Source organism: Sus scrofa, chromosome 6, assembly GCF_054392235.1.
Source record: "Sus scrofa isolate SSC_HxYL_T2T_F1_AM1 chromosome 6, Sscrofa_HxYL_maternal_Yorkshire_Landrace_v2.0, whole genome shotgun sequence".
Classification (NCBI taxonomy): domain Eukaryota; kingdom Metazoa; phylum Chordata; class Mammalia; order Artiodactyla; family Suidae; genus Sus; species Sus scrofa.
In genome coordinates this window covers 119,058,304-119,078,677 of record NC_139388.1, presented here as the reverse complement: position 1 = coordinate 119,078,677, position 20,374 = coordinate 119,058,304, and the positions used below count along the sequence as shown (strand labels likewise).

General features: G+C 34.2%; 1 long non-coding RNA gene across 3 annotated transcripts in view; it reads right to left on the bottom strand.

Annotated features, from left to right (window-relative positions):
• The window catches only part of LOC110261440 (uncharacterized), a 222,885-nt gene that overhangs the window by 91,450 nt on the left and 111,061 nt on the right, over positions 1-20,374 (bottom strand). The window lies entirely within an intron of this gene.

Here is a 20,374-nt window from a genome sequence, read left to right as displayed (position 1 = left end):
TGACCTACACCACAGACCACTGAAATGCTGGATCCTTAACCCACTGAGCAAGGTCAGGGATGGAACCTAGTGTGGTTCATTACCACTGAGCCACTACAGGAGCTCCGGTACATTCAGTTTTAAAATTTTATTCAGGGAGTTCCCGTCGTGGCGCAGTGGTTAACGAATCCGACTAGGAACCATGAGGTTGCGGGTTCGGTCCCTGCCCTTGCTCAGTGGGTTAACGATCCGGCGTTGCCGTGAGCTGTGGTGTAGGTTGCAGACGCAGCTCGGATCCCATGTTGCTGTGGCTCTGGCGTAGGCCGGTGGCTACAGCTCCGATTCAACCCCTAGCCTGGGAACCTCCATATGCCGCGGGAGCGCCCCAAGAAATAGCAACAACAACAACAACAACAACAAAATTTTTATTCAATGTTTCAACTTATATATTCAAATGTAACAATACTCTCTAGTTAATCTTTTTTTTTTTTTTTTTTGGACTTTTCCCCACTTTTTTGTAAAGTCAATGAAAGCCCAAAAAATAATTTACATGGCTTTACTTGTATTTTTTATGCCTAAAAAAACCTCTTTTATGAGATGGTCTCTGTCCCTTAAAAATTACTAAATCTGCAAATTGCCTATCCTAGATATGTTTTTGAATAGCAACATTTTATTAATTTGCTAGACTAATGCTTATTAGACTAATGTTCAAGTTTCTTTTTAATATTACTGTGATAACATGTTTTTCTAAAAATATTACATTTTATCTGATTTAAAACCATTGACACCACATAAATTAGTGATCTAAAAAAAAATTTTTATCTGCCCTTATAGCCCCTCTTTTATAAACTCTTTTGTATCTGCATTACATTTCATTTTCTTTTTAAAAAATAGTTTTAGATTCTGTTTGAATTTTGAAATAATGGAAATAAAGCAAATAATGTTACTGTATTTAACCCCCAGCTGAATGAACTAAAAGGTTATTTAAATGCTCTTATAAAGTAGATGATTTATTAAAATTTCATTGTGGAAATAAACAAAAACTTATTCCTAGATTAAGTTACTTCCTTCAAAAGATTACTCCTTACACTATAGGTTTTCTAGACAATTTTTATTTTAAATATGACATGTTTTGCTATAAAGGTCAGATATCTTGGTCTATTCCTATAAATAAGATTCTGATAAGATTTTTTTTTTTTTTTTTGCTTTTGTCTGTAAGGTTATATATTACTGACTTATTTCAGAATAATCTCTGACCAAAATCTTTGCTCAAGATGTTGGCTATTCCGAAAGCTCTTGAATAGTCTACCTACCGAAAAACTGCTAATTGAATTTGACCACATATTATTCTATGACATTTGTTGTGCATTCCCTTTGGTTTTCTTGACCTTTCCAATCAAATACCAATTGATAAAAATTGGTTAGTTAAAAGCAACGCACATTTTTATGACTTTTGCTATGCATGGTTATTCTGCCTTCACAGATAATATAAGAAATTACATTGCTATCAGCATAAATTCTAGTTTTAATTAGAATATTTCTTTGAAACTGATTTTATTTATTTTTAAGGCAGTCAAGTGCACTTTATTTTATGCTGGCCTACTTTTAGGTGTGGTGCTCTTTGGGATAGTTTTAGTGCTACCCTGCCCACTTTCTTCTCCTAACATCATAGAGAGTTTGCCACTTTTTTTTAAAAATGCTATGTAACCAAGACTTTTTTTAAATCTACTTATTTATTTTGAGTCTCTGTTGACATTATTTAAATGTAATCATCCAGAATGAATCCCTTTTTTTTTTTTTTTTTTTTAATGGCTGCACCCACAACATATGGAAATTCCTAGGCCAGGGACTGAATCCAAGCCACAGCTGCAACCTATGCCACAACTGTGGCATGCTACTGTGTCAGTCTGGGGATTGAACCCACACCTATATAGTGACCTGAGCCACTGCAGTCAGATTCTTAATCCATAGTACCACAGCAGGAACTTCAAGAATTAATTCTTAATGTCTGGTTTCCTGTGTTATGCTTGTAAGCTTCTTTTTCTTTATCCAGCTTTATGGAGCTATAATTAACATATAACATTGTGTAAGTTCAAGATACATATGCAATGATTTGATATATGTATATATTGTGAAACGATTGCCACAATAAGCTTCATGGCACAATACGCCATTGCCTCATAAAGTCACCATTTGTATGTTTGATGAGAACTCTCAACATCTATTTTCTTAACAACTTTCAAGTATACAATATAGTATTATTAACTATAGTTACAAAGCTATACATTAGATACTTGGAACTTATTCATTTATCACTGTATCCTTTGGCCATCTTCACCCATTTCCCCCACCCCCCAACCATTGTTCTTGGCACCATTGTTCTTACCCTGTTCTTTGTAATTATGAGTTTAGTTTCTTTAGATTCCACATTTAAGAGATCATACAGTATTTATCTTTCTCTGATGACTTATTTTACTTAGCATAGTGCCCTCAAGGTTTATCCAAGTTATTGCAAATAACAGAATTTCCCTTCTTATGGCCGAGTAGTATTTCATTATACATATACAATGGCTATTGTGAATAATGCTGCAGTGAACATGGGGGAGGGGTACAAGTATATTTTTGAGATAATGATTTCATTTCCTTCAATATATACCCCAGCTGGAATTGCTGGATCATATGGCATTGCTATTTTTTTTATTTTGGGGGCATAAGTCCATACTATTTTTCATAATGTCTATGCCAATTTACACAACCACCTTTTTTCCATATCCTTGCCAGCACTTGTTATTGCTTGTGTTCTTGATAACAGACATCTTAGTGGGTTTGAAGTGATATTTTTTGTGTGGTTTTGATTTGTGTTTCCCCCATAATTACTGATGTGGAGTGCTTTTTCATGTACCTGTTCACCATTTCTATTTCTTCTTTAGAAAATTGTCTACTCAGGTTATCGGTCCATTTTAAAATCTTTATTTATTTTGTTACTGAATTTATGAATTCCTTATATATTTTGGATACTAACCCTTGATAAGATTTGTAGATTCTTTCTCCCACTTTATAGGTTGTCCTTTCATTTTGATATCTTTTTCCTCTGCAGAAGCTTTTTAGTTTGATGTAATCTCATTAATTTAGTTTTTGCTTTTGGTGTCACATCTAAAAAATCATTGCTAAGATCGATGTTAAAGTGTTAGGGAGATTTCTAGCTATATTTTCTGCTAGAAGTTGTATTGTTTTGAGTTTTATATTCAATCTTTAATCTACTCTGAGTTAATTTTTGTGTATGGTGTAAGAAAGTGGTCCAGTTTCATTCTTTTGCATGTGGATATATGTTTTTCTCAACATCATTAATTGAAGATACTATTCTTTTCCCATTGTGTATTTTGATGTCTTTTTCAAAAATGTATTGACCATATATATGGGTTTGTTTCTAGGATCACTATACTGTTTTTTATACTATAGTTTTGTGATATAGTTTGAAATCAGGAAGTGTGATGCCTCCAGTTTTGTTCTTCTTTGTCAAGATTGCTTTGGCTCTTCAGGGATTTTTGAGGTTTCATACAAATTTTAGGATTTTTTTTTATTGCTGTGAAAAATGCTACTGGAATTTTGATAGAAATTGCATTGAATCTGTAAATGAACATTTTAACCATGTTAATTCTTCCAACTCATGAACTTGGAATATCTTTCAATTTGTTTGTGTCTTCTTCAATTTTCTTAATCAATGTTTTAAGGTTTCACAGTACAGATTTTTTACCTCCTTGGTTAAATTTATTCCTAACGATTTTATTATTTCTGGTGATACTGTAAATAGGATTTTATTACTTTTTTAGAAAGTTTGTTGTTATTATACAGAAACACTACTGATTTTTGTATGTTGATTTTGTACCCTGAAATTTTACTGAAATTATTTATTAGTTCGAATAGCTTTATGGTGGAGTCACAATCATCTATGGAATTTTTTTCATTATTGTTACTTGTGAATATGGTCCAGATGCTGATCCCATGGATTTTAACAATTTATCTAGTAGAAACGTATAACATGTTTATAGTGTATAGAACTATAAGAAAATATCTGAAAAAATCAATTGTATTAAATTAGAGGATGCTATTTTAATGTCATTTTAAAAATGCAAAATAATTTAGACACAGAAGTTAAAGAATAAAGCATAATCACAATTTCATAGAAATGAACATACATGATTCAAAAAAATAGTTTTGAATGGTAAGAGAGTCACATATTATGAATTATGTAAATTTCAAAACATTCAAAATATTCTTATATTATTAAATATATCCATATGTATATGATAAAACAATAAAGCAATAAAGAAAATCTAGAGAATAGTAAACAAAAAATTTAGAGCAGTAGTAAAATTGGGAGCAAAGAGAGGGCATGAATCAAAGCGGCAAGCACTAGGGATGTTTTATTTCTTAAGTTGGATGATGGAATGTTCATTTTGTTTTAATATATATTATGAATATACTTCTCATTTTTTCTATTTTATTTTTTAAAATTTAATAATGCAAATTTACAAATACCAATATAATAGATATCCATGATTCAGCTTCCCAGTTTAACTCTACCAATAAAATCCTTAGTCAAACTCAGCTTTTCTTCCTGGTAACTATGTGAATGAATAGGGGTAATAAAGCTCCTAAATGTGGCATGTAATTTCTCCAGAAACCAAATGATTCAATTAATCTTTGTGCCTCTTTCCTTGATTTTGGTATTGAAAGATTAATAACTCACTTTTGGTTGTTTGAGGAAAGTCTCCAATGGCTCTAGCAAAGGCAATTCCTAAGAATTTAATGTTTGTGCTGGGTTTTCTATGTTAGCCAGATTAATGAGATAATTTCTGGTGGTCATTAGATTAACCAGAATTTGAAATTCACTTTGGGATCAATCTTCTGATTGATATCAACATGATATTAACAATATAATTGTTTTAAAAAATGTACTTTTCATGTGAATCAAATCTGTCTCTCTTTCTCTTTTTTGGCCAGATTTTGACAGATAGAAGAATTTAAATATCCCTGTAGGAGCACAATAAGTGTCTATTGGAATCAGTCTCCCGTGGATACAAACTGTCTCTAATTTCCTCCAGAAATAGAAATTTAAAAGAAAGCATTTGCTAATTAGATCTCCAAACTCCTATAACTTGTTGCACAACCTGAAGTGTTAACACTATATTGGGTATAATTGATTCAATGGGGTTATTACTTTAATAAGGCCTCTATAATCCTCAGTCAATCCCCACTATCCATTAGCTTTTCTCTAGACCATACTGCACTATTATTAAAGAAGAAATTTGTGGGGACAAATCATCTGTGCCTAACACATCCTTAAATAAACATACAATTTTTGATACTTCCCATGTATTTGACATTGCTTTAAAATAATTCTAATTATTCTTTAATTCTAAGGGAGTTATTCGGGCATTTAAAACCTGATGAACAGTAGGTTTGCATAAAGTTCTTATCCTCTTGCTTAATATCACCTCAATAATGCACACTGGTAGGCTGGACTAAGACATTCCTTTAATAAATTTCTATTTTACAACTTTTTTTTTGTCAGTACCCATGGCATATGGAAGTTCTGGGGCCAGGGATCAAATCTGAGCCACATCTCTGGCACACTGGATCCTTAACCCACTGTGCCACAGTGGAAACTCCAGGAGACATACTTTCACTTGTAAGCCTCCTTCAGTTGTATAGGCTTAACTCTCTAATTTAGTTATTTTGACCTTGAACTGTTCATCACTGCATTTAGATTATGACAACATGCTGTACATCAGTGTTGGCAATCCTTGTAAAAATCTCTATAAAGTTATCTTCATTAGCCCTGGCTACTTTGCTTATACTAATACAAACAACCCTGATTTCTCTACCGGAGTTTGCACAAGACGTAATGGCCATTCTGTTTCTTAGAACCATAATTATGCCCTTTATATCATAACTCTTTAATAATCACAGGTCCTGAGGACTATAGACTTCTCTTTGGGTCAGCATCTGATTTTTTTTTTTTTTGCTTTTTAAGGCCAAACGTGAGACATATGGAAATTCCCAGGCTAGGGGTCGAATGAGAGCTTCAGCTGAGGCCTACACAACAGCCATGGCAACACCATATATGAGCTGCATCTATGACCTACGCTGCAGCTTGCTTCATCACCAGATCCTTAACCAACTGAGTGAGACCGGGGATTGAACCTGTATCTTCACGGAGACAATGTCGGGTCCTTAGTCGGGAACTCCAGTATCCAGTTTTTTAATATTTATCAAGGACAGAATGATTTGAAAGATATGACGTAGTCCTTTTCTAGTCTGAGGGATTGTTGGAGTAGCCAGATCATCTATTCACCTATAGTGATCCATTAAAATGTTCACAGCTCTTCCATCTACACCTTTTTCACAGCATTGTTTGAAATGCTGTGAACATTTGAATGAGTCATCTGGACATTTCCACCAGCTTAACTGCCTGAAAGTTTTATTTATCCCTTTTATTTTATTTTTTATTTTTTTAAATTAAATTAAATTAAATTTTTTTGGTTGTGCCCATGGCATGTAGAACATGTAGCAGTTTCTGGGCCAGGGATCAAACCCCCACCACAAGAGCGACTCAAGGCACTGCTTGCGCCAATGCCAGATCCTGAGTCTGCTGCACCACAAGATCACTTCCTTGTTTCCTTTTTAATGAATAATTGTAATCTTTCCCCCTTCATTTAACCTCATTTTTAGGGACCTGAGCTGGCAGAGTCCTAAAAACCTCCTTTATAACTCTGTGCTCACAGCATCGACTGCAGTAATAAGAGTGGGATCATTGAAAGAGCCTGTAAGACTTCACTGAGCACACTTACATAGGCTTTTAATAAAAGTAACAGTATAGCAGGGAAATACAGAGAGGTCCAACAAATTCCAGACATAGCTCCTAGAGTCCTTTCTCAGTTGCACAGGATGTTTTACCTTCACATTGTTAACCAAGAAGATACATGCAAAGATACCCTGGTCTCAAGGAAGATAAGATGTAAATTTACTGAGGATCCCTTGTGTCTCAATAGTCATAAAACCAGGCTAGGGAACTGTTTAAACAAGGTGCACACACTTTGTGTACATGTTTTCAGTACATAATATAGATAAATTAGAAAACAGTTACCTCAAGGGAGTCTGTGACTTTATATAACATATTTAAAATCCCTAGCTAGTACATATTATCCCTGCTTTTGTCAAAGGTCAGTAGCAGACATCAGGAGTTCCTAGGCAAAAGCATAGTTCTATATCAGAAACAACCACAAGTTAATCCTATCCTTATACAGATTGTTTACAATTTCAGTTATCTCTTTATTTCATTTAAAAATACTTATAGTGGAATAAAAGACATGGTCTATATGATTGATTTTTGGGAAGATTTTCAGACTTGCTTTAAGACCCAGAGATTGTTTTACTATCTATCTCATAAATGTTTCCTGTATGCTTGAGAAGGACATGAATTCTATAATTACTAGAATTAGTTAATATATATAAATGTGTCTTTTAAACCAATTTGCCAATTAAGTTTATCAAATATTTCAAAACCTTATCGTTTTCCCCTTATTTGTCCACTTTACCTATCAATTAGTGAAATAGGAATGTTAGATGGATTTTAATCGTGCTAGATTTGTCCATCTATACATGTAACACTGTCACTTTTTTTCCTTTATGTATCTGAGAATAGATTACTGTGTTCACTCAGGTTATAGCTGTATATAATCTTGGTGAATTTAAAAGGTTTTTTTCCCTATATCATTCTTATTTTCCCACAAAGTATATTTTTTAAGACATCACCACCAGTGCATGTTTAGGTCATTTCTGTCCTGATGAATCTGTTCTAATATTTATTTTCAACACTTTATGGCTTTATATTCATTTATATTTTATAAAATTATATAGCTATACATTTTACAATTCAATATTAGGGTATTTGTCTTTTAGCAACATACATTACTTTACATGTATTGAGATTACTTATTTATTTGAATTCTTTCCTCATCTTATTTTCTGTTTTTTACTTGTTCTGATTTTTTCTCTTTTTCCTTTAACTTTCTTTCACTGCATTCTTTTTGATTGGTAAATGTTTCTCCTTTATTGTTAGCACATTATACATTTTGTGCTTTTTCTTAGCTTTTAAAATGTGACTTCAAAAAAAGGTCAAAATTTATGCCTTCCTCAGATCACCCTATCCCATTTTAAATGATGCTTTAGGGAGCTTCCTCCCAAAGAGTGGTATGTGCCATTGGCTGGGAGGGTTTTATAATCCAACCCTATTCCCATTTAATTTTTAATGACTACTCCATGAGATCCTACCTGTGTTAAACCTAAAAATGAAATGGTCATATTAATGACTATCTTTTGTTACAGAGCCAAGCTTCAAAGACAGATCATTGCGTCTTTATCTGCTGAAGAATGTGATGGGCACAGTCTTACATCACTGTATTTGTGCATTCATTTCACATAAAAATGTACTTTCCTCTTCTCCTCTATCAGCTCCCTTACAGTTCCTGAAATAATATATAATTTCCAATGCAATATAAGTTCTTTTCAATTTTTTCCACTTTCAGACATTGCTGTCCATAATAGATAATAACATTTTTTTAAAGTGGAAATACATTTTTTACACCAAGATGCTAAAGTTACCTTCTAGGCAGTAGCCATATTGCCTTCATTTTATTGACTTGTTTATTCACTATAACATACTGAATTATGACACATACAGAGATGGGAATGCAGCAGTGTTTTAACACTAAAATGTATTTAACATAGGCCATTTTGAGAAAAAATGAAAATGAGAACCTATAAGCAGAAACCTATGTTTTTAATAATCAAAATGTAAAAGGAGTATGTACGTCTGAAGGTATGCTCTCATCAACCAACAAACACACAATGCTAACAGCTGTAATGGAATGGTTAAAATCTCAGTTTAGTAACTAAATCTTTTAAACAATCATATGTCAGTAAATACAATCAGAATAATTTTTATTTTTCAAAGATGAGGTTTTTTTTGCACTATTTTGTTTGTTTGTTAATAAACCATTAATATTTTTCACATGAATACACTTTTCAAGGAAAATCAGAATTGAAATTTTCAATAAAAGTATAATTTAAAGTCTAAATTATTCTTTTTAAAAAAATGCATTAATGTATTACTATAATTTATTTGGGTCTACATTCTACTTACTTTTGCCTTTGAGGTTACTTAGCTTTTCTCAGTGGCCTGAACATCTGAAATTTGGCAAACATCCTCTCTAAATGGGGCTTTAATCACAATCTCTTCTTTTTCTTCAGTGTTTGTGAGATTTTTATGTCTCTTCCATACTGATTGAAGAGGCATAAAAAACAACTATAGGAGGGTGTCAACATGCTACCTTTTGTTCTTTATACTGCCTGAGAATCTAATTTTTATATTCATTTCTAATGTGTATTTGGAGTCTCAACTGTATTGAAAAATCTCACCAATAAGAATCAGTCTATCTTTTGAATTAAAGGTTTAATCAGGAGAAGATCAATTGATTTTACTATGCCCAACTGGGAATTTTTTATTCATTTATTTATTGCTTCTCTTATTGCATCTGTAATCTAAGATCTGATATACCATATAGTTGAAGAATGATATCTCAATTATGAGCAGTTATGAGTAAAATGAAAATAAAGACCTTAAAAATATATTAGTCTTCAATAAGTTTACAATTTTGCCTAGAACATAGAGGTTAAATGCATGAAAAGTAAACTAAAAGTTATTTGCATGTCCAGGTATTTCGAGAATAATGAAAACCAATTTAGTCCAACTAAAGGATGATACTAGCCTCCATCTGGTAACTGATAATGAAGCAACTTAGTCTGAAATGTAGAACTCATCAATAATTTATATGAATATTCCAGCCTTTCAACTTGTGTAACTGAATTACTTTCGGTTCATTAACACTACCCAAAAGCTATTTATTTTAATATGCATTTGGATGACAGCATTTGAGTTGTAATTTTTTTCTTTTCTGTTTTAGCTTATGTGTAAATCAGTTTACCGGTAAGATAAAGAAAAATTTCTTCTGCACTAGATTTACACCACATAGCCATAAGAGAAGAAGGTTTGAGACATAGCAACTTTATATGAATCCTTAAAAAATATTATAATAGTGGTGTACCCAGAAGAGTACAAGGAGTTAATTAAACCCTCACCTACTGTATATGTGCAAACATATTTAAACAAGATATTTGAACACAAGTATAGCACTTGAGATTTAATCTAAAATTTGAGATAACCCAGACAATTTCTTCTACTAGGATGCATAGAATAGAACTATTGTTTTGCTTCAGGAAAAGCTATGGTAGAAAAGGTTATATGTGGAAACCAGGGTTTCAAGGGTTAAGTAATTTGTCCACAGTATGGAGCTGGTGGATTGCAAACTCAACTCTGTAGGTCTTCAAATTATTTGGTCTTTCCATTGTATTACTGTAGTATGCTGGTATCTCTTGAAAGCAGATTCTTAGATGGGGTTTAGTTTGAAGGATGTTTATTAGGAGGGTCTTTGGTATCAACACTTGTGGAAAGAATGGGAAAGAAACAGGACTGGATATGTAGAGAACTGTAATGCAAACCCAGCAATAATTCTGACCAAGATTTTGACCAATATTGTGCTTCAGCTATGGCAAGTACATAAATAAATACATGTTTAGTATTTTTTCTGTACTTTCAAATTATCATTATTGCATATTAATAATCAGGTACTGGTTTCAAGAAATATTTAGGAGTCCCCATCATGGCGCAGCAGAAACGAATCCGACTAGTAACCATGAGGGTGAGGATTTGATCCCTGGCCTTGCTCAGTGGGTTAAGGATCTGGCACTGCTGTGAGCTGTGGTGTAGGCCTGCAGCTGTGGCTCCAATTGGACCCTTAGCCTGGGAGCTTCCCTATGCTGTGGGTGCAGCCCTGGAAAAAAAAAAAAAAAGAGGGAGAGAGAGAGAAATATTTAAAAGAATTTTTAGTCTGACTTTGTTTACCTATAGTAATAGAGACTCCACTATAACTACAGGCATTTAAAGTTATAAATTCAGGGTTTTAATAAAGTTAGCATAGAGAAAGCATGTACCCTTCCACCAACTGTTTCGACAGTGAAAGTTGAAAAACAATCAACTGCATTTGTATGTACTAACAATCAGAAATAATTGGTGAAATATCCTATGTTTATGGATTTGAAGCCATAGTATTTTTGTTACCAATCTCCTAATATTGATTTATAAATTCCACACAATCCCACATTATAGAAATTGCCAAACTGGTTCGAAAATATACATAGATGGAGTTCCCACCATGGCTCAGTGGTTAACGAATCCGACTAGGAACCCTGAGGTTGCGGGTTTGATCCCTGGCTTTGGTCACAGGATCCGGCGTTGCCATGAACTGTGGTGTGGGTTGCAGACATGGCTCGGAACTTGCATTGCTGTGGCTCTGGCGTAGGCTGGTGGCTACAGCTCCTATTGAACCCCTAGCCTGGGAACCTCCATATGCCACGGGTTCGGCCCTAGAAAAGACAAAAAAAAAAAAAAAAATTAAAAAAAAAATACACATGGAAGTGTGAAGAACCTACAATAGCTAAGTAATTTTGAAAAAGGGAAAATCTGTAGTAATTAAGACAATGTTATTGGCATGAAGATAGGTAAATAGGTCAATGTAGCAGAATACATATAGAAATAAACACATCAGATTGGATTAATTGATCTTCAAAAAATGTGAAAGGAATCCAGTGAATAAATGATAGCCTTTTCAGCAAATGATGCTGGAACATTTACAAATACATATGAAAAATGGAATGTTGATTCATACTTTCTACCACATGCAAAAACCAACTCAAAATGCATCACAAGAGTGGTATTGCTGGGTCATATGGTAGTACTATATATAGATTTCTAAGGTACCTCCATACTGTTCTCCATAGTGGTTGTACCAGCTTACATTCCCACCAACAGTGCAGGAGGGCTCCCTTTTCTCCACACCCCCTCCAGCATTTGTTATTTGTGGACTTCTTAATGAGGACCATTCTGACTGGTGTGAGGTGGTATCTCATGGTAGTTTGGATTTGCATTTCTCTTACAATCAGTGATGTTGAGCATTTTTTCATGTGCTTGTTGGCCATCTGTGTATCTTCCTTGGAGAAATGTCTATTCAGGACTTTTGCCCATTTTTCAATTGGGTTGTTGGCTTTTTTGCTGTTGAGTTGTTTAAGTTGCTTGTTTATTCTAGAGATGAAGCCCTTGTCAGTTGCATCATTTGAAACTATTACCACTCTTGGGCATATATCTGGACAAAACTTTCCTTAAAAAAGACACATGCACCCGCATGTTCATTGCAGCACTATTCACAATAGCCAAGACATGGAAACAACCCAAATGTCCATCAACAGATGATTGGGTTAGGAACACATGGTATATATACACAATGGAATACTACTCTGTCATAAAAAAGAATAAAATAATGCCATTTGCAGCAACACGGATGGAATGAGAGATTCTCATACTGAGTGAAGTAAGTCAGAAAGAGAAAAACAAATACCATATGGTATCACTTACATCTGGAATCTAACATACGGCACAAATGAACGTTTCCACAGAAAAGAAAATTGTGGACTTGGAGAATAGATGTGTGGTTGCCAAAGGGGAGGAGGAGGGAGTGGAGTGGTTAATAGATGCAGACTATTGCCTTTGGAATGGATAAGCAATGAGATCCTGCTGTGTAGTGCTGGAAACTATGTCTAGTCACTTATGATGGAGCATGATAATGTGAGAAAATAGAATGTGTACATGTATGTGTAACTGGGTCACCATCCTGTACAGTAGAAAAAAAATTGTATAGGGGAAATAACAATTTTAAAAAATTTAAAAAAAATTTCAAAATGTATCACAAACCTAAGTGCAAAACCTAAAACTCCAAAAAAAACAGGCCAAAATATAGGACAAAATCTTTGTGAGCTTTGGTTAGGCAAATATTTCTTAGATACACAAAAAAGCATGAGGACTGAATGATAAGAAAAGAATATACTGGATTTCATCAAAATTTGCAAATTCTACCCTCAAAAAGTCTCTCCTAAGAGAACAAAAATACAGGCTGCAATTCATAAAAAAATATTTACAAATAACATGTCAGATAAAATGTTTCTGTGCAGGATATACTCAAAACCCAATAATTTTATTTTTTATTTTTTAAATTTAAAATTTTTTTTGTCTTTTTGTCTTTTCTAGGGCTGCACCCATGGCATATGGACATATCCAGGCTAGGGGATCTAATCAGAGCTGCAGCTGCCAGCCTATGCCGGAGCCACAGCAACGCTAGATCTGAGCCATGCCTGTGACCTACACCACAGCTCATGGCAATGCCGGATCCTTAACCCACTGAGCAAGGCCAGGGATCGAACCCACAACCTCATGGTTCCTAGTCAGATTAACTAACCACTGAGCCATGATGGGAACTCCAAAACTCAATAATTTTAAAAAAACCCAAATAACTTTGTAAAAATAAGCAAGATTCATAGTTCCCTTGTGGTGCAATGGTTAAGAATCCAGATTAAGGATCTGGTGTTGTCACTGCTATGGCTTGGATTTGATCCTTAGCCCAGGAACTTCCACATGTCATGGGCATGGCAAAAACAAAAAAGTAAGAATCAAACAGACATTTTATTTATTTCACCAAAGAAGATATAAGGGTGAAAGGTGCTTACTCAACATTGTTAGTCGTTAAGGGTTTTCTACTTAAATCTATGTGATTTAACTACATATGTACATGGATGTCTAAAATCAGAAAACCTGGACACCCCAAGTGTTGACAAGGATGTTAAACAACTAGACGCTAAAACCACTGCTAGTGGACATGTAAAGTGGGACAAACACTTTGTAGAACATTTTGACAGTTTCTTTAAAAATTAAATGCACATCTAACCTATGGTCCAGAGATCCCATTCATATATTCATGCAAGAAAACTGAAAGCACTACCCATTAAAAAATTTATACTCTAATGTTCATAGGCAATTATTCGTAATAGCCAAAAACTGGAAAAAATACCAATGTTCAGTAACAGATTCTGGGTAAACATTTGTGGTATATCCATATGGTGCAATAGTGTTTAGCAATAAAAGCAAAAAAAAAAAAAATCATGTAAAACCACCATTATATCTTAAAATATAATGTGTATATCTTAAAAAGATTCTTCAGTGGGAAAGAAGCCAGAAAAAATATTACATACTGTATGATTCCATTTATATAAAATTCTAGCTAATGCAAATGAATCCTAATAACATGAAACACATCAGTACTTTCCTGGGACAAGTAGAGTGATTGGAAAAGATGGGAGGGACAGATTACAAAGAGGCATAAGGACGAGTTTGGGAGTGCTGGATATGTGTATTATCTTGATTATAGTGATTTTTTTCATGGGTATGTACACACGTCAAAATTTATCTCTTTGTACTATTTAAACATGTAAGGTTATTGTATGTTCATTATACCTTGTAGGTAGATACAATTATGTTTAAACACTAGCTTTGCCATTATACACTTGAGTGACTTTCAGACAATTGCTAATACATTCTAAGATCAACCTTCCTTCATAAATTAAGAGTGATTTCGATCTTATAGGTATATTGGAAGATAAAAATGAAATAATTTTTGTTATCCATCTATTGCAGTGTTAAACATAAATTTAATATGTTAATTATTAATATTAATTATAGAATGATCGATCTAAATAATACAAATCATGCCAAAAGCAATGTGCTATGTATACCACCTTTTTAATAATCACTCTTCCATTATACCACAATATCCACCAAAGTATTTCACAAGATGGTTCTCAATGACTTACTAAAATTCCCATGTTCTAGAAATATACTTAGGACCAAATGTTTAAAACTACTACTCTACTACTAATGGAGAGTATAAATAAGTTGATCACATGCCTATACCTAGTCAACATATACTTTGACCTATATTACTAAAATTATAAAGGCCAACAAGTGGAAAAGTAGTTTATTTTAATATTTGCCTCACTTTTCCCCTTCAGTTCATCAGTACAGAGTTGTGCAAATACAGGCTGCTTTATTTCCTCCAGACTTTGCCAGAGTAAATACATTTAATTAAAATCCCTCTATTCGATGAACAGTCAATATAGCAACTCATCTAAAAAATGAAGCCCCAATACAACTTTAATCATTAGTCAGAAGCTTTGGGCTCTGAGCTAATCTGGATTATGTTTCAACTTCATTTCACCTGCCCTACTTATAAAGAAGGCTACTTTCACAGTATAAATATATCTGAATAAATAAACATATCAAATAGATTTTTGTGATCATTTTCCTTCTTCCCCAATTATCTGTATCTATAAGGAAAACTATATGAATCACTAAAAACTAAGTAAGATGATGCATATGAAAGTATACTAAAAACGAAGCAGTAGCATTATTAGTATTGTTTCTACTGCTAGTACTATACTAGTACTATTACCATCACCACTATCTTTTTCAATCATCCAGTGTTACCATATGTAAATATTCTAGTAATGGCAAAAGGTACTGAAAATTCTTCTTGTCTTACCAAACATAATTTATGCAACTAGGACTTATGGGTGAGAATTCTTTTTTCTTTGCTCTTTAAGAGTAGCTTTCATCTCAAATCTGCACAATGCCTACTCATTCAGCCCATTATTTCCAAATGTCATATTTGTTGCTTGATCTTTAGTAGAAAGAGCAATGATCCAAAAGTCAGGAATCAGGATTTCAGCTTTTTCTACTACCTTGAACTAGGGCAATTGTCACTCGGGTTCTCTGTGATTCATTTTTTTAAATCTCAATAATAAATTAATAAAACCTGCTGACCTATCTCATAAGATTCCTGAGGAACTTTATTTCTTAACATGTTAGAATATATAATAAAAAACTACAACTCCAGATGTATTTCATGCAACAGGGGTAACTGTTCAAATCTATGTCAGGAACACAGAACAAAAGCAACAAAAAAACAGACTCATTTCCATTTCACCTTAGCAGTGAGACAGTAGGTTTGCCACCAACAAATTAGTCAGAAGGAGGAATGGGTAGGGTAACCCTGTAATTTACTGTTCAGACTGGGAGATCTGCGTGGTAGAAGAGCTATTAATAACAACCCCAGGAGTTCCCGTCGTGGCGCAGTGGTTAACGAATCCGACTAGGAACCATGAGGTTTCGGGTTCGGTCCCTGCCCTTGCTCAGTGGGTTAATGATCCGGCGTTGCCGTGAGCTGTGGTGTAGGTTGCAGACGCGGCTCGGATCCCGCGTTGCTGTGGCTCTGGCGTAGGCCGGTGGCTTCAGCTCCGATTCGACCCCTAGCCTGGGAACCTCCATATGCCGCGGGAGCGGCCCAAGAAATAGCAACAATAACAACAACAACAACAAAAAGACAAAAAAAAAAAAAAAACACCCCAGGACAACAGATATAAATGGGGATTAATCCAGGCAAACTGAACTATATGGTCACTCTAGATCTGAAACACTAGTCTTGAAGCTGCATTAACATAGACTGCACAGCCTTCTTGCTGATTACATATTTGTTTCTTCTGAGGAGAAGTAGAGGAATGGAGATTTGGAGATGCATAGGGTTTCCCAAAGAAAGGAAAACTGTTCAGTGTCAGATATGTAAAATTATTTATAGAAAACTAAATTTAACAAACCAAGAAAGGATTTGAAAATCTGTATGTCTGGAGACTCCAAAGGAGGAAAAATATTTCAAAGCATTTAATTTTCCTATTCTAGTAATATTGAAAAGTAATAAAAAAGTAAAATTAGCTTAATTTTGTAGTCATTTGAAAAATTATATTTAAAGTGGAAATAAGTGAGGATAATATTATATTCCAGATTGCTTTATGCACAAATTTTTTTATCAATATACATATTTTTAAGACTACAAGGAGAAAATTTCCAAAATTCATCAAAAGCTGATATACTTTATTAATGCATACATAATAATGGACAAAGAAGATTCTTTTACATTATGACTATCTTATTTAATAAGTATGAACTATAAAATAGGTGTTGCTTCTATATTTTATGGAATAACTTAGAAAGGTTAAGTCACCAGTTAAACTCGAACAACTAGTAAGTGACAAAATTGGGAATCAACCTAATTCTTCACATGAAATAGTCACTGTGAGAAGTAATCAAATTGTGATCAGTATTTGAATCAATAAATACATTATCCAAAATCATAAAATGGAATCCTATATAGAATTGAAAATAAATGCTACAATACACTCAAATATGACTGATTCTTTTCAAAAGTAATATTGAACAAAATAAGCCAGAGGTAAACAATACAGTATGAACTCATTTATGTAAAGTTCAAAAATAGACATCACTTAACTATAATGATTAATAATTCTTCATAAGGTATTAAGATTATAAAGGAAAAAATAAGTGATTATTACAAAATTAACTAATAAACTATTCTAGGAAGGAGGATTTAGTGTTCTTAAGCTGTAAATATTGGGCTTCTGTGCTGCTGGAAATGTTCTTTATTTTCAGGTGGGTTTTGAATATAAAAGTGTTTGCTTGTCAAGAAATTATTCAACTTTATGTTTTAAATATTTTTCTGTATGTGTTATAATACAAAATTTTATAGTTAATAAGAAGAATTTATGGATATTTTTATGTCAATAAATTTTGAAAATTACTTGGAGAATTATATTTGTAGAAATATGCAACATATCAGAATTGACTCTGAAAGAACCAGAAAACCCCAAAGAATCATTAACTATTAAAGAAAGTACATCTAAATTTTAGTGTTCCCTAAAAGGTTTTAGAGAGTAGTTCTATTAACTATTTAATAAACACACAAGTTCAATTTATACAAACTCTTCTAAAGAAAATTAAAAAGTACTTCTAAAGTATTTTATGAGAATAATAAAACTTTAGTTTCAAAACTAGTAAGGACTAATACAAAAATAAAAAGTACATACCTGTACCACTCCTGAACATAATAAGTAATACCTTAAGCAAAGTGTTACCAATTACAGCAAATTATAACATGGCAAAGTTGTCTATTCTATGATTTTATTTGTATAATATTCTTGAAATAGCAAAATTATAAAAATGCAGAACATATTAGTGGTTGGCAGAGGTTAGAGTTGGATATGGCTATGAAAGGGTGACACAGAAATCCTTATGGTGATGTAACTGTTTTTATTTTATTTTTTTTAATGACTGCACTTGCGGCATTGAAAGTTCCCAGAGCCAGGGATTGAATCTGAGCCTCAGCTGCACCCTACGTCACAGCTGCAGCAACACTGGAGCTTTTAAAGCATTGTGCTGGGCCAGGGATCAAACCCACACCTCTGCAGCAACCCAAGCGACTGCAGTCAGATTCTTAATCCACTGTGCCACAGCAGGAACTCCATAACTCTTATTTTAATGTTACTGATGTCAATATCCTGCTTATGATATCATACCATAGTTTTGTAGGATGTTCTCACTGGGAATAACTGAGTGAAGGCTACATGGAATCTTTGCATTATTTCATACAACAGCAGGTGAGTTACTAATCAACCCAACATATACTTAATTTAAAAAGCATATTTACAGTAGCTAAAATAATAAATCTTAGAAGACGTACAAAAATTTTACAGAAAAAATTACCATTCAAAATTTCAAAGTAGAAAAAATAGACAGATATATCTCATTTTGTATAGGAAGGTTCACTATTATAAAGATTTCAAAGTTATAAAAATTTCCAGAGCAAATTACTTAGAAATTTGGCTCCTTTAACTAGGCTGAGAAGTATAATTTCATCTCTTTTGTAATGCCTTTATTTTTCTGCTAGTAAGCATTTAGACTAATCACAGTGATGTCACTGGATGATAAATTTGTGGGATTTGAAATCTGTAATGTTGCTTACCATTTGTTACAGGACAAGATTGCTGGCAGATTTGAAGGCTTGCCTTGCCTAAGGTCACACAACAAAAGAGTGGATTTTTTTTTTTTTTTGTCTTTTTGTCTTTTTGCCATTTCTTGGGCTCCACAGCGTATGGAGGTTTCCAGGCTAGGCATCGAAGTGGAGCTGCAGCCGCCAGCCTACGCCACAGCCACAGCAACGTGAGATCTCAGCTGCATCTGCAACTCACACCACAGCTCATGGCAACGCCGGACCCTTAACCCACTGAGCAAGGCCAGGGATCGAACCCACAACCTCATGGTTCCTAGTCGGATTCGTTTGCCACTGAGCCACAACAGGAACTCCCCAAAAGTGTGCCTTTAATAAGAATTAAACCCCAGTTCCTTAGATGTAAGATAATTTTTTCTTCTAAAGTACCATTGCCTCTTATAAATAAGTTATATATTTGGGATAAAAATAAACTTCCCACTAGGCCCATAAGGATCATTCATGATCTAGCTTCCTTTTGGGAAGTGCTGTTCAGCTGGTAGAGGACTCTGCTCTTTGAACTGTCCCAGGAAACCCTCCCAGCTCAGGTCTTGCCTGGAATTTGGTCGTGCGCTCTTCAAGTTTTTCTAGGACTTTCCCTTGAAGCATACTCTAAGATTTTTTTCTCCTGCATTAACTTCTGATGGTTATTACTAACATAGAGCAAAGATTTATTAGTGGAATAATGTCTTCATTGCCTTCTGAATATACACCATATTTATCCTCTATCTCTGCATTTAGGAGCTGGTAGTCCACCTCACTCTTTTCCCTTCCTATTCAGTCTGGTACCTGTCCACCCAGACAAATCACTGAATTCACGGCTTCTTTTTATTTGAAGGACAAGAGATAACTGCGTAAACGTTATGCTTTAAAAAAAAAAGAGGAGTTCTGGGAGTTCCCATTGTGGCACAGTGGTTAACAAATCAGACTAGGAACCATGAGGTTGTGGGTTTGATCCCTGGCCTTGCTCAGTGGGTTAAGGATCCAGCATTGCCATGAGCTGTGGTGTAGGTTGCAGACGAAGGCTCAGATCCTGAGTTGCTGTGGCTCTGGTGTAGGCCGGTGGCCACAGCTCCGATTAGACCCCTAGCCTGGGAACTTCCATATGCCACAGGAAGTGGCCCTAGAAAAGGCAAAAAGACAAAAAAATAAGTAAGTAAAAATTAAAAAAGAGGAGTTCCCATCATAGGCTCAGTGGAAACAAATCTGACTAGTATCCATAAGGATGCAAGTTTGATCCCTGGCCTCGCTCAATGGTTTAAGGATCCTGCGTGCCATGAGTTGTGGTGTAGGTCACAGACATGGCTTGGGTCTTGCATTGCTGTGGCTGTGATGTAGGCCAGCAGCTACAGCTCTGACACAACCCCTAGCCTGGGAACTTCCATATGCTGCAGGTGCGGCCAAATAAAAGCCAAAAAAAAAATTTCAATAAATAA